Below are 13,444 nucleotides of genomic sequence, written 5' to 3' on the forward strand. Positions count from 1 at the left end.
TGAGCCCACGGGAAATAGTTGAGAGGTTCCGGGCACAGAGGTAGAGGGAGATCTGACGATGCAAAGTAGCACGAATGCCGGCCGACCCCCTTTACTCTTCTCCATAGTATCTAACATGGCCGGACAACCGGCAATCAGCACCAACCGTTATTGGACATTGTGTTACTTACCCGTAATTCCTTTATGACCTAAAAGCAAATAGACAGTAAAGTATGGGGGGGACGGGGTGGGAGGGAATGATAAGGGGAGGGGGAACGGGGAACTATACTATAATTGATTAATTAATAACAGAGAGAGGAGGGGAATGAGGGGTAAATAATGACACTAATAATTTAATAAAGGAAAACAGAAGGGGGGGGGAAATTAAATTAAATAAAATTCAATTAAATAAATAACTAAATAAATAAATAAAAAAAAAAAAATAAAAATAAAAAAAAAAAAAAATAAAAAAAAAAAAAATAAAAAAAAATAAAAAAAAAAAAAAAAAAATTAATACATAAATATATAAACACAGAGAAAAGAACGAAAAACAGCTGGGTATATCCAACGCTGTATAAATACTGGTCATGGAACACTAAGCACGGGAACACACTTTGTCTGGCCGGCTAACAGCGGGGGCGTAGCCCATACACCACTACGCCCGGGGGGTGCTGTACACCATAGATACGAATGGCCCACGTTCAATCACCTAGGGGCCTGGGCCCAATAGAGTACACTGATTTAGATCGGTGACCCACTGTAGGGACTGACGGAGGGGCCGGGGGGTGGGGGTTGTGCGTTATCATAGGGAGATTCTAACTTCCAAGGCCTACTGGGTAGTGGGGAGGAGGTGGATCGGGGTGGGGAATATGTCTTGATGCACGCACAAGATGGTCTGTCGTCTAGGGACTAGGCAGGGACAATAGGGATGATACCGGAGTTAGCAATGTTAAATGGTTTATTTACTGTCCATGTTGTAATATTCAAAGTTCAAATATATATGTAAATGCTATAAGAACATATGTTATGCACACGACCGACCGCACACGAAGCTGCTGCAAGCTTGGTAACTAGAACAGAGAGCCTGGGAAGAGCGGATTACTCTACTCTTCTTATTATACTTCTCATTCGCCGTCTCTCTTGGGCAGCGCCTGTACTGTGCTACCCACATTTTACACTCGTGCTCGGATTGCACGACCAGGCTGTGGGTCCCCTCGATCTCTGGGCAGGTCCCGGGTTGAATACCTACTGGTGCTGGTTGTGGCACGAGAATCCCCCCCCCTTCTCAGGATGGGGGGCTTAGATTCGGGACACACCCGATATCTACGAGGATCTCCACCTCTCTGAGGGACTCCTCTTTTTACACAACATAGCCCTCTTTTAACGCCTTCTGATAAGGCTTCCAACCCTGGTGGAACCCCGCTCCAGCACTCCACTCACTACTCCTCCCTCCCTTCCCCTCTCTTTTCTCTCCCCTCTCTCTACCCCTTACTCCCCACCCCACTCTCCCTGTACTGATCTGTGCTGGGGATCCGAGAACCACACGACACAGGGTTAACAGATTCCCACGACTTGGGACGTCTTGCTGTGCCCATAGACGCTATGGCCTACCGCGACACGCCCCTGCGAGTGCTCACCCAAAATTGCAGAGGCCTGAACACCCCTGAACGCAGGACACATCTTCTTAGAGAATTGAAGAAAAAGCACATCACGGTAGCCATGCTCCAGGAAACCCACTTTAGAGAGGGTTCTGCACCGAGGATGCGAAATAAACACTACCCGGACGCATACTTCTCCAACCACCCCTTAGCCCACAAAGCTGGAGTGGCCATTGTCCTAGCTGCCGAGCTATCATTCAGGGAGCTAGAACGCAAACAGGACTCACTGGGGCGGTACCTCTTCCTAAAAGGCATCATAGCAGATAAAGTCTATACATTAGCGACAGTGTATGCTCCCAATAGGAATCAAGCTTCCTTCCTAAGGAACGCATTACACGCCCTAGACGAATTTACAGATGGGATACTCCTGGTAGGGGGTGATTTTAATGCCCCATTAGACCCAACGCTAGACTCATCCACGGGACATAGTTGTCTCTCACAACGCACCATCGGAACTATACGTCGAGCGCTGGAATCTTTGAGGTTAGTCGATTGCTGGAGAACGCTTAATCCCTCCACTAAAGACTACACATATTACTCGCCACTCCACGACCGCTATTCTCGCATTGACTACCTCTTTGTTACACAAGAAGGACTCTCTCACCTTCAAAAAGCAGACATCGACCCAGCCACATGGTCAGATCATAGTCCGGTGAGAGTCGAACTGGCGTCTCCCCTATTCCGGCCTTCAATGTGGACCTGGCGTCTCAACGAAACACTCCTGATGGACCTGGATAACAAGACACAAATAAACAACGAGCTGGAACAGTACTTCCGGGAAAATGACACTCCAGATATATCCCCAGTATCCATTTGGGAAGCCCACAAGAGTGTCATTCGCGGCACAATTATACGCATCGCCACGCAAAAGAGGAAAGCAGCAATACAGGAAATGACTGACCTATATCGCTCTATAGCACACTTAGAACGCCAACACAAGAGATCCCAATTAGACACAATCTATGGCGAATTAATGGAACAAAGACGTGCCCTCAAAGATCTTATTACCAAACGACACCTCAGGACGATGCAACGCTCGAAGGACTTTTACTATGTCCACGCGAACAAGGGAGGTAAGTACCTGGCGAGACTTCTGAAGGGATCTGCGCCCCACAGACAAATACACAAACTACGTCTCACATCAGGGGAAACGACCCCTTTACCACAGAAAATTGCTGACGAATTCCGGTCTTTTTACCAGGCTTTATACAACCTACACCCACCAGGAGAAGATGAGGAACAAAACACGCTCCGACGATCACAAATACAAAAGTACCTAACCGATACGATCACGAGCAGGATACCCCAGGATGCGGCCCAGACCCTTGACTTGCCGATCACTGTGGAAGAACTAGCGGCAGCACTTAAATCGTCTAAGACGGGTAGGGCGCCTGGCCCGGATGGCTTCTCGGTCGGGTACTATAAAAAATTCTCGAGTACATTATTGCCATGGCTGACTAAGGCAATTGCTGCGGTAGGAGACGGGGGAACCCTGGGTACGGAATCCATGACGGCGACTATAACGGTTTTACTGAAACCGGGAAAAGACCCGCTGTCATGCGGCAGCTACCGACCAATATCCTTACTTAATGTGGACACTAAACTGTTTACCAAAGTGTTGGCGACCAGGCTGAAACATCTTCTCCCGGACCTGATCCACGCAGACCAAACGGGCTTCATACCCGGAAGAGAAGCTAGAGACAGTACCCTCCGACTCTTCTCAATTCAGCACCATGCAAGACGGACGAACACACGCCTGATGTTACTCTCCACGGACGCAGAAAAGGCGTTCGACCGTGTCAACTGGACATTTATGATGGCAACACTGAGACAAATGGGCTGCGGACAGAAACTCCTCACGTGGATCTCCGCACTATACGATAAACCACGCGCCACACTTAGGGTCAACGGAGCCACGACCACTGACTTCATGATCAATAACGGCACCCGACAGGGATGCCCGCTCTCGCCCCTGCTGTTCGCAATATCCCTCGAACCACTCCTGCAGGCGATCCGACTGAACCCGGATATTCAGGGATACAACTGGCGAGGTGCGGACCACAAAGTAGCCGCATACGCGGATGATTTACTCTTCTTTATACGCAACCCCAGGATCACTATACCTTGTCTCCTATCTGAATTTGATCAATATGGGAAGATCTCCGGATTTAAACTGAACTTTTCGAAATGCGAAGCCTTGAATATCACACTAACCGCATCAGAATACTCATCCCTGAGCTCGCAATTCGCATTTCATTGGTGTAAGGACAAGATGAAGTACCTTGGCATCTGGATGCCCACAGACCCGGCCGATATATATAAATATAACCACCAGCCGTTACTTAAGAAGGTCCTGGACGACTTGACTAAATGGTCCTACCCACACGTCACCTGGCACGGGAGGATAGCAGTTCTAAAAATGAATATTCTCCCGAGACTCCTATACCTCATGCAGACCATACCCATCACTCTACCAGCAAGCTTCTTCTCACCTTTAAAGTCAGCTATTATCAAATATGTCTGGCGTGGCGAACGTTCGAGACTTCGCTTTGACATCTTATGCCGGCCGAGGGGCCATGGGGGCTTGGCGTTGCCAGATTTCAAAAAATACTACCAAGCTACGGTACTACAGCGCATCCTGGACTGGCACTCGGAGCCTCCACGGAAGCAATGGGTGGAGCTCGATAGAGGCCTTATTGGCCCTACACTAGAAGCGAAGATATGGGGCGGTGATGGAACTCGCGTCTCACAACACCAGAAGGAGGGGACGATCCTACAGACGATACACAGCTGGATTTCAATGAGGGATCAGAACCACATATCACCCACACCGAGTCCAATGATCCCCCTTTCACATAACAAAGCTATGGGTGGCGGAATTCCCGCTAACACATGGCCCACCACTGGTCCCGGGACCTTTGCCCCCATACATAAGGTACTGAGAGATGGTGGGTTACGTACTCTGGATTCGCTCCTGGAAGGTGAACCCAGAACTCCCCTCACCGTCTTGCGTTACCTGCAATTGAAACACTACTATGACTCAATACCCCACAAAGACCGCATGCACAGAAACCTTACGTGGTTCGAGGACCTCTGCGACCGAAACAGCACCCTTGAACATGCAATCTCAATACTCTATCAACACCTCATAACAGCTGGCGCAAACACTGCCAATACGTTTAAACGACGATGGGAGGAGCAACTGGGGACAACTTTCACCACCTCGCAATGGGATAAAGCCCTGATCTGGCAACAAAAGAGCTCTATGAGCTCGTACTATCAAGAGATGAACTATAAAGTGCTCTCTTTTTGGTACAGAACGCCAACTCTGTTACACAGGATATTCCCATCAGTACCACCCACATGCTGGAGATGCCAAGCAGACAGAGGTACCCTGGTACATATATGGTGGTCGTGCAACGCCATAACCACATTTTGGAACATGATCAGGGACGTGTTGACGATCATCCTAGGGGACATCCCGGACTGGAGCGCTGAATTGGCCCTTCTCCACGTTTCACCGCAACCAATCTCACTGTACAAGAAGTCGATACTTCGTCATCTCTTAAATGCAGCCAAAGCTACTATACCGGTACACTGGAAGACAACGACAACTCCAACAAAGACGGAATGGATCCGTAGGGTAGAGGAAATACAAGAGGCCGAAGCGACATACGCTTCCCTGACAGACCGGAGTAACAAACATGCGGAGATGTGGCTACCATGGTTTTTATACATATCCCAATATCGGCGAAATGGGGATGCCGCTGGGAGTGCTGGGGGAGTGCCGGTGGGGACAGGATCCACATAACACAGATCGCTACACAAATTTCAACCCTTCCCTCCCATACTTTCCTGCCCATTCTTGTTGCACATTGTTGGTTGGGGCCCGGAGTGCAGGAGCGGGGAGATACGGGGAGAGTCCGAGGAGACCACATTCAACACACATAGTGCATCGTGTTCATACTGAACTTAACGCAAACACCAACGCCATAGACTGATGCCCGCACTCTACCTCCTGTGAGCAGGGATATCAACTGTAGATCACCAGGATTACTGGGAATACACAAATAGAACTGACACGCGATACACATAAAGCTTCATGATCCCCGACACACTGCTCCTCCACATGAATCACCCTCCATATGGATTCTACGACGCCCGCAGCTAGACATAGGGGAGATGCGAGCCCAACTTATCCCTGACCCTCAGAACCAGGAAATGGTTAACATGTAAATTAGTCTTTAGAAAGACACCATCAGTCACTACAATCCCATACACACAACAGCCCACAGATACGCGAAAGAAGACGAGCCGAACCCAGGACACATTACCTTACTGTGACTCTCGGGTCCGACAAGTTTAATTGAACACGTATCCTCTGACTTACCAAGCTTGCACCCTTCTTGGATCACTCCAGTAGCACAGACGACACATACGGACACTTCACACACCACTACTCTGGGCCCGCAAGCCTAGAGGCTCACACTCAAGATATGATACTGCTCCTCGAACACATTGGTAGAGGACTTGTATAATTTGACCTGGTTGCTCTACGCTCACTCACAGTGTTCTATGTGTACTACTCCTGACTTCCTTAACTTGTTAACTTGATCAAAAACCACACAGAGGACCGGAAGATGTCCCTTACACCAGGTGTTAGTTGGGAACTAAGATATATATCCCTATGAAGTTTCTAGTTTAAAAGCAATGTCATCGATTCGAAGGCATACTCACCTGCTGGGTAATTTCTCATGTTATATATTTTTCATTATGTCTGAATATCTGAGCCATGTTATACTTCATACTGTTACATACTGCGCTAAACTATCCTTAAAATGTTTGACATGTTAAATGTAATATACTATTGCAAAAGCTATGCATGGAGGCCTGCGCGCCTTCCATTATTTCTCTTTTTCACTCCCATCTTCAAATAAAAAGAGATTTACAAAAAAAAAAAAAAGGTAACATTACTAATCTGGCAAATTTCAATTTGAAAATGGAACGTTCTATATTTGACCCTGTAACTTTCCAAAACAACATAAAACCTGTTAATGGGGGGTACTGTTGTACTCGTGAGACATCGCTGATTACAAATATGTGCATTTTGTTGCAGTAAAACCTAACAGTATTATGACATTTACAGCTAAAATGTGAGGTGGAACTACACATTTTTAAAAAATAAATAAATTTCTCACAGTTTTTTTTCTTTTATTCATAATAAATTATATTCCATATATGAATAGTTAATGGTAAATTAAAGCCCTGCTTCTCCTGAACAAAATGATATATAATAAGTGTGGGTGCATATAATATGAAAGAGGGGAACTACGGGTGAACAGACATATAGCGCAAATTCCAGTTTTTGTTTACGTTTTGTTTTGATCAGAACGTGCACTATTGACTCCGTCCTGAAGGGGTTAAAGGATTGAATTGCTGCTGTTTTTTCTTGAGCACTTTTTGTATTACAATTTATTTTTCCATATTTGTATTTAAACTGTTCATGAACAGTTTAATCACTAAAGATAAACCAGCACCAGGAACCTCCTTGCACCATACCAGCTTAATTTAAATTAAGTTGTTATGGTGTCCAAATTGTTCCCATAATATCTAGCTCTAGACTAATAAAAAAATACCCTGGTGCACTCAGCATAGGGAAACCTCTGGGTGGCTCAGGCGTTCAGGCATCCTACAGACAGTTGGCGCCCAGGAGTCCTCCAGGTTATGGTGTCTTCCAGGCCTTCTCCAGGCTCCTGGTGTCCATGTGTCCTCAAGGATCCTACTTCCCAGGGTTCCGCAAGTGTCTAGGGTCCAGATGCCAATGTGTTTTCCGGTGTCCAGATGCTGAAGCTTCCCATGTGTCCATATCTTGGAGCTTCCCATGTATCCAGATGTCAAATCTTCTCAGGCAACAAAAGGTTTCATGTGTCTTTCAGGCTCATGGCACTTAAGCGTCCTCCAGGAACCTAGTGACAGGCAGTTTCCAAACACATGGTTCCTATGCATCTTCCTGGCATCTGGCTCTTAAGTATCCTCCAGTGCTGTACCTCACATATATTTTCAGTTACAGATGGAGAAGCTTTTGTGTGCATATAGCAAAACATTTCACACATTGAGATGATGAAGCTTTGCATGTCTCCAAATGACAATATATTCCAGGTGCCTATAGATGCTCCAGGTTCCTGCTGCCTTGGTATATTAGATACAATATTTCACTTGGCAATTCTTGACATGCCCCAGTGTTAGGCTTCCCATATATTTTGCAGAGTCCAAATGCAGAAGCTCTCGACGCATCCAAACGACAAAGCTTTTCACACATCCAGATGCAGAAGCTTCCTAAGCACCTATATGTCAAAGCTCCTGACATCCGACCATCTGCCAGACTTGTGAGTTAAAATATTTTCTAGATGTTCATTATTTCCCTATTCTGTCTGGCGTTCTTGCACTCTGCAAATCCTTGTCCTGCCTGCAAATATATAGGAAAAGGGTATTTAACCTATATGCATCTACTAGAACACTTGAGTGCTGAAGTGCAAAACTCATTGGTGCTTGAAAAGCTAGAACGATTGCTGTATTATAAACAAGGAGCTCTATTTTATTTGATCTTTTATACACCATATTCATATCTCCAAATTGTTGCTTTATCAAAGAGGGGAGCACTCATCTGACTTTAAACTACTGTAATCTTGTTTATTTTTTTTTATGCATTTTTCAATAGTATAGAAGCCGTTTAGTAGGTCATGAAGCAGCCTAAATTATTTTGTAACAGCCGTACCCCTGACAACACCACAGTCATATACCCTAAAATAAAAATGTTTCTGGTTGGCAGGGACATCCATAACAGTTATGGGACACCATGAAACTGTCCCAAAAAAGCAGAGCATGAGTGCATTATAAGATTGCTGAGGGCACTAGAACCACGCAAATACAATTTTAGCAGTACAACTTTATCAGTACGCTATACATGTAAATTTATATATATATAATGCATGCCGGGCTGCCAGCCAATCAAGAAGGTCAATCTACTAAGTATGGACCATCAGAGACCACTTTGGAGTTTTGGTGCGTTTAACGATGCACACAATCTATTATTTCTGAGGACATTGTGCTGTTGTCCCAAAAATGCATACAGCAGTAAAAATGTAGGGCAGGCGGGACAGGACCCTGATATCAGTACTGTGCTACCAAAATCAGGACTGATGTGAGTGCCCCAGGTGAGGTGGTGACATATAAAGCCACTTGATTAGCATTTCCTGTAGTTATAGAGAAAATTATTATGCTTTACCTGTGATCCATAAAAAGACAACATGAAAATAAAAAAAGGTAAACATATTTGGAGCTGTACCATCTAGGGTTGCCACCTGGCTGGTATTTTACTGGCACAGCGGTAATACTGGCAATACAAATACCGGTATTTTTTCCAGTATACTGGCCAGTAGGAGGTGCTGTGTGTGGAGAGAGGCAGGGATAGGAAGTTACAGTATATCCCTGCCTCTTTCTACTTACTGATACGCGGGGGAGCAGTTTAACAGTACAGAGAGTCCAGCCAGCTGCTCGGGTAAATGAAGGATGGGGAGAACAAGTGGGAGGACAGGCTGCAGTGAGACATGAGAACACAGACACAAGGGGACACTGAGAGACACATGGGGACACAGACACTAGGGGACACTGAGACACTGAGAGACACATGGGGTCACAGACACTAGGGTAGACTTGAGAGACATAGGGACACTGGAAAACATGGGGACACTGGGAGACACTAGGGAACACATGGGGACTCAGACTCAATGGGACACATACACTAGCGGACACTGTGAGACATAAGGACATGGTGAGACATGGGGACACAGACCACATGGGGACACAGACACATGGGGCACTGGGAGACACTAGGGGACACAGACACATGGGGATACAGACACTAGGGGACACTGGTAGACACATGGGGAAACAGACACATGGGACACTGGGAGACACAGATACATTGGGGACACTTGGAGACACATGGGATTACAGACACTAGGGGACAATGTAAAACATGGGGACAGTGTGAGACACTAGGGTACACTGGGAGAGATGGGTACACTGGGAGACATGGGAAAACTGAGACACTAGGGGGAACTGAAACACTAGGGGACACAGACACATAGGGACACTGTGATACACATGGGGACACTAGGGGACAATGGGAGACACTAGGGGACAATGGAACATGGGGATCCTGAGACACGAGGAGACACTGGGAGACATGGGGACACTGAGACACATGGGGACACAGACACATGGGGACACAGACACTAGGGGACACTGGCAGACATGGCTACACTTGGAGACATGGGGATACTAAGACACTAGGGGACACTGGGAGAACTGGTGACACAGACACTAGGGGGCACTGGGAGACATGGGGACATTGAGATACTAGGGGACACTGGGAGACATGGGGAAACTGAGAAACATGGAGACAGACACTAGGAGACATGGAGACACTGAGACTAAGGGACGCTGGGAGACATGGACACACAGCCAGGGGCGTATTAGCCGCGAGGCAAACAAGGCATTTGCCTTGGGAGGCATTTTCCAGGGGGCGGCAAAAAACGCCGCCCCCAAATGCCTTGTTAGCCTTGCGGCTAACTGACAAGCCCTTTGGGCGGGCGATCTGCTGGGCGGCGCTGGCGGGCGGCTGGCGAGGGAGCACTTCCTCTGAGCTGTCTGCTCAGCTCCATCGCGCGCCGCAGAGTTAGGCTGGGAGCCACTGGACCACCAGGGAGAGAGGGAACCTCCCCCCCCCCAGCATTCCCAAAGGTAAGGAGGCTGGGGGGGGGGGGGGTTAAATAAAAAAATAAAAAAGTGAGTGTGTGTGTATGTCTGTTAGTGTGTGTGAATGTGTGTGTATGTATGTCTGTTAGTGTGTGTCTGTTATTGTGTGTGTGTGTGTGTATGTCTGTTAGTGTGTGTCTGTTATTGTGTGTGTGTGTATGTCTGTTAGTGTGTGTATGTCTGTTAGTCGATGTATGTTAGTGTGTGTGTGTGTGTGTATGTCTGTTAGTGTGTGTATGTCTGTTAGTGGATGTCTGTTAGTGTGTGTGTGTGTCTGTTAGTGTGTGTCTGTTACTGTGTGTGTGTGTATGTCTGTTAGTGTGTGTGTGTATGTCAGTGTGTGTGTATGTCTGTTATTGTGTCTGTGTATGTCTGTTAGTGTGTGTGTGTGTGTATGTCTGTTAGTGTGTGTCTGTTATTGTGTGTGTGTGTATGTCTGTTAGTGTGTGTGTATGTATGTAAGTGTGTGTGTGTGTGTATGTCAGTGTGCGTGTGTATGTCTGTTAGTGTGCGTGTGTATGTCTGTTAGTGTGTGTGTGTGTGTATGTCTGTTATTGTGTCTGTGTATGTCTGTTAGTGTGTGTGTGTGTCTGTTAGTGTGTATGTCTGTTAGTGTGTCTGTGTGTCTGTTAGTGTGTGTGTCTGTTAGTGTGTGTGTGTCTGTATGTCTAAGTGTGTGTGTCTGTTAGTGTGAGCGTGTGTATCTGCTAGTGAGTGTCTGTTAGTGAGTGTGTCTGTTAGTGTGTGTGTGTTTCTGTTAGCTAGTGTATGCGTATCTGTCAGTGAATGTGTGTGTGTGTATTTAGAAGGCGGGGCGGGAGAAGGGTTGGGTGGGGGTGGCGCGGGCGGGCGGGCGGGCGGGAGGGGGGCGCCTGAGTTTTGTCCAGGATACACCGCTGCACACAACGGGGCACTGAGAGACACAGGGAGACATGGAGGCACTGAGAAGCATAGAGACACAGACACTAGAGGACACTGGGAGTCATAGGGACACTGAGACTAAGGGACGCTGGGAGACACGGAGACACTGGGGAACACTGAAAGACACAGGAAGACACTGAGAGATATTGAGACACTGGGAGACATGGAGACACTGAGAGACAGGGAGACTATGAGACTGGGAGACAGGGAAACATCAAGACACTGGGAGACACAGAGACAGTGGGAGCAGTGGCGTAGCGTGGGTTGTCAGCGCCCGGGGCAAGGCAAGTAATTTGCGCCCCCTTACCCGTGGATTTTAGCACTCGAGTCTCTTCCACTAGATTAGTTAAAGAAACTCTTACCCCCCCAAGCACATGTATTGTTTGTTATGAAAATACTTATGTAAAAGAAAATCACTTTCTTGCCTTGCTGCACTTTTAGCACCCCTTCATTGTATAACCATTTCTTTACTCTTAACATAATGTTTATTCACCTTCATGCCTATTGCCTTACTCTTTCAGCAAAAAAATAAAATTAAATTAAAGGTTGCTAGACCCACTGGCTTACATCAACTGATGTTGAGCTGGAGCAGCTACATATGGATCGAAATTTGTCTCGTCACTGTTGAACCAACCAAACTTCAATCCATCTGGTCAGCTCAACATGCCAGTCTTGACCTGCAGACCGGGAACATCCCAAAGAAACTTCAGTTTGGGAGATGCTCTGCTAGCACTACACAGCCAGCCCACTGAGCCCAGTACTACTCCAGTCAGTCCTGACTCCTACCTTTTTTTTCACCGGCTGTCCCGGACCCGATCACAGGAGTCAGCAGGCTAGGTTTTCTCCTCCAGGTCCTCCTGGGTTTTCCTCCTGCAGCGTCTGTCACCACTGGCTCCCTCTCTCCTCTCTGGCCTGTGTCACCTGCCGCCGCTGCCAGCTTCTTCTTGCTGCTGCCTGGGCTGGTCTGGTTCTCTCCCGCGCTCAGCGCTGCGCTGGGCGGCCGCTGCACTGTCCCTCCCCCAGATAGTCCCTCGCTCTCTCTTCGCACCCACCGCACCGCACGCCTGGCACCCCCTCCCCTTCACAGTGGGCGGCGACCCGGCGGCTCGGATTCGCACAGCCAGCACTGCAGAGAGAGTGAGTGAGCCAGGCAGGGGCAGAGAGCTGCGAGTGCGAGCGCGCCCCCCCAGATGTTGCGCCCGGTGCGGCCGGCCCCCCCTGCACCCCCCATGCTACGCCTCTGAGTTGGAGCAATCCATTATACAGCAGAATCAATCTGTAAGTAGTTTTTTCAGTGATTTTACAGAATTTTCTCTTATGTCACTCCTTGTGATTTACATCATGTGATGTTGATACCGGAGAAACTGACGGAAGCCAAGCACAGAGAGATGGACACAGGTTTCTTCAGGAAGGAAGAGATTCTTTATTGGATCACCGATCGGGACTCAGAGGGACTAGCGTCACCAAAATACCACAAGTTCTGAGCCCCGGACAATAGTGCAGGCTCCTTATATAGGCATATAACTCCTCCCATATTAAGCTCCACCCGCACATTCTCTTAACCAATCAACACAAATAAGAATTAACTTCCTGTTTGACCGCATGGCTTGTCCAGCACAATGGAGGAGGGGAATACTATATCCTGTATTCTTGCACATGCTCCGTACACTACTGATCGTATCTTGCCTCGTGCAACCAACTGATCGATACGTCAGCATATGCACGTACACATGCCACGTGGTAATCTCGGCCTACTAAATTTATTTTTACCGAGATTCCACCACATTCCCCCCTTTGATGCCTCTTGATATTTTACAATTACTTGAGGCATCACATAACCTTAGTTTTGCTTACACCGCAAGTTACCTTGAACCAGACCAGACTTATCTTAAGATGTGAATCTTTTAACACTCATCTTCCTGCATTGGTTCTCCTTGATCTAGAGCCTTATACTTATATATCGCCATTATCTGTGCAGCAGCCTTCCTCTCTGCTATACTTCCTATCAGGCTTTGCACAGACCTAACTACTAAGGGTATAAGACACGGTAGGAGTAGACACAACAG

This window comes from Pelobates fuscus, chromosome 7 (genome assembly GCF_036172605.1).
Source record: "Pelobates fuscus isolate aPelFus1 chromosome 7, aPelFus1.pri, whole genome shotgun sequence".
Taxonomy (NCBI): Eukaryota; Metazoa; Chordata; class Amphibia; order Anura; family Pelobatidae; genus Pelobates; species Pelobates fuscus.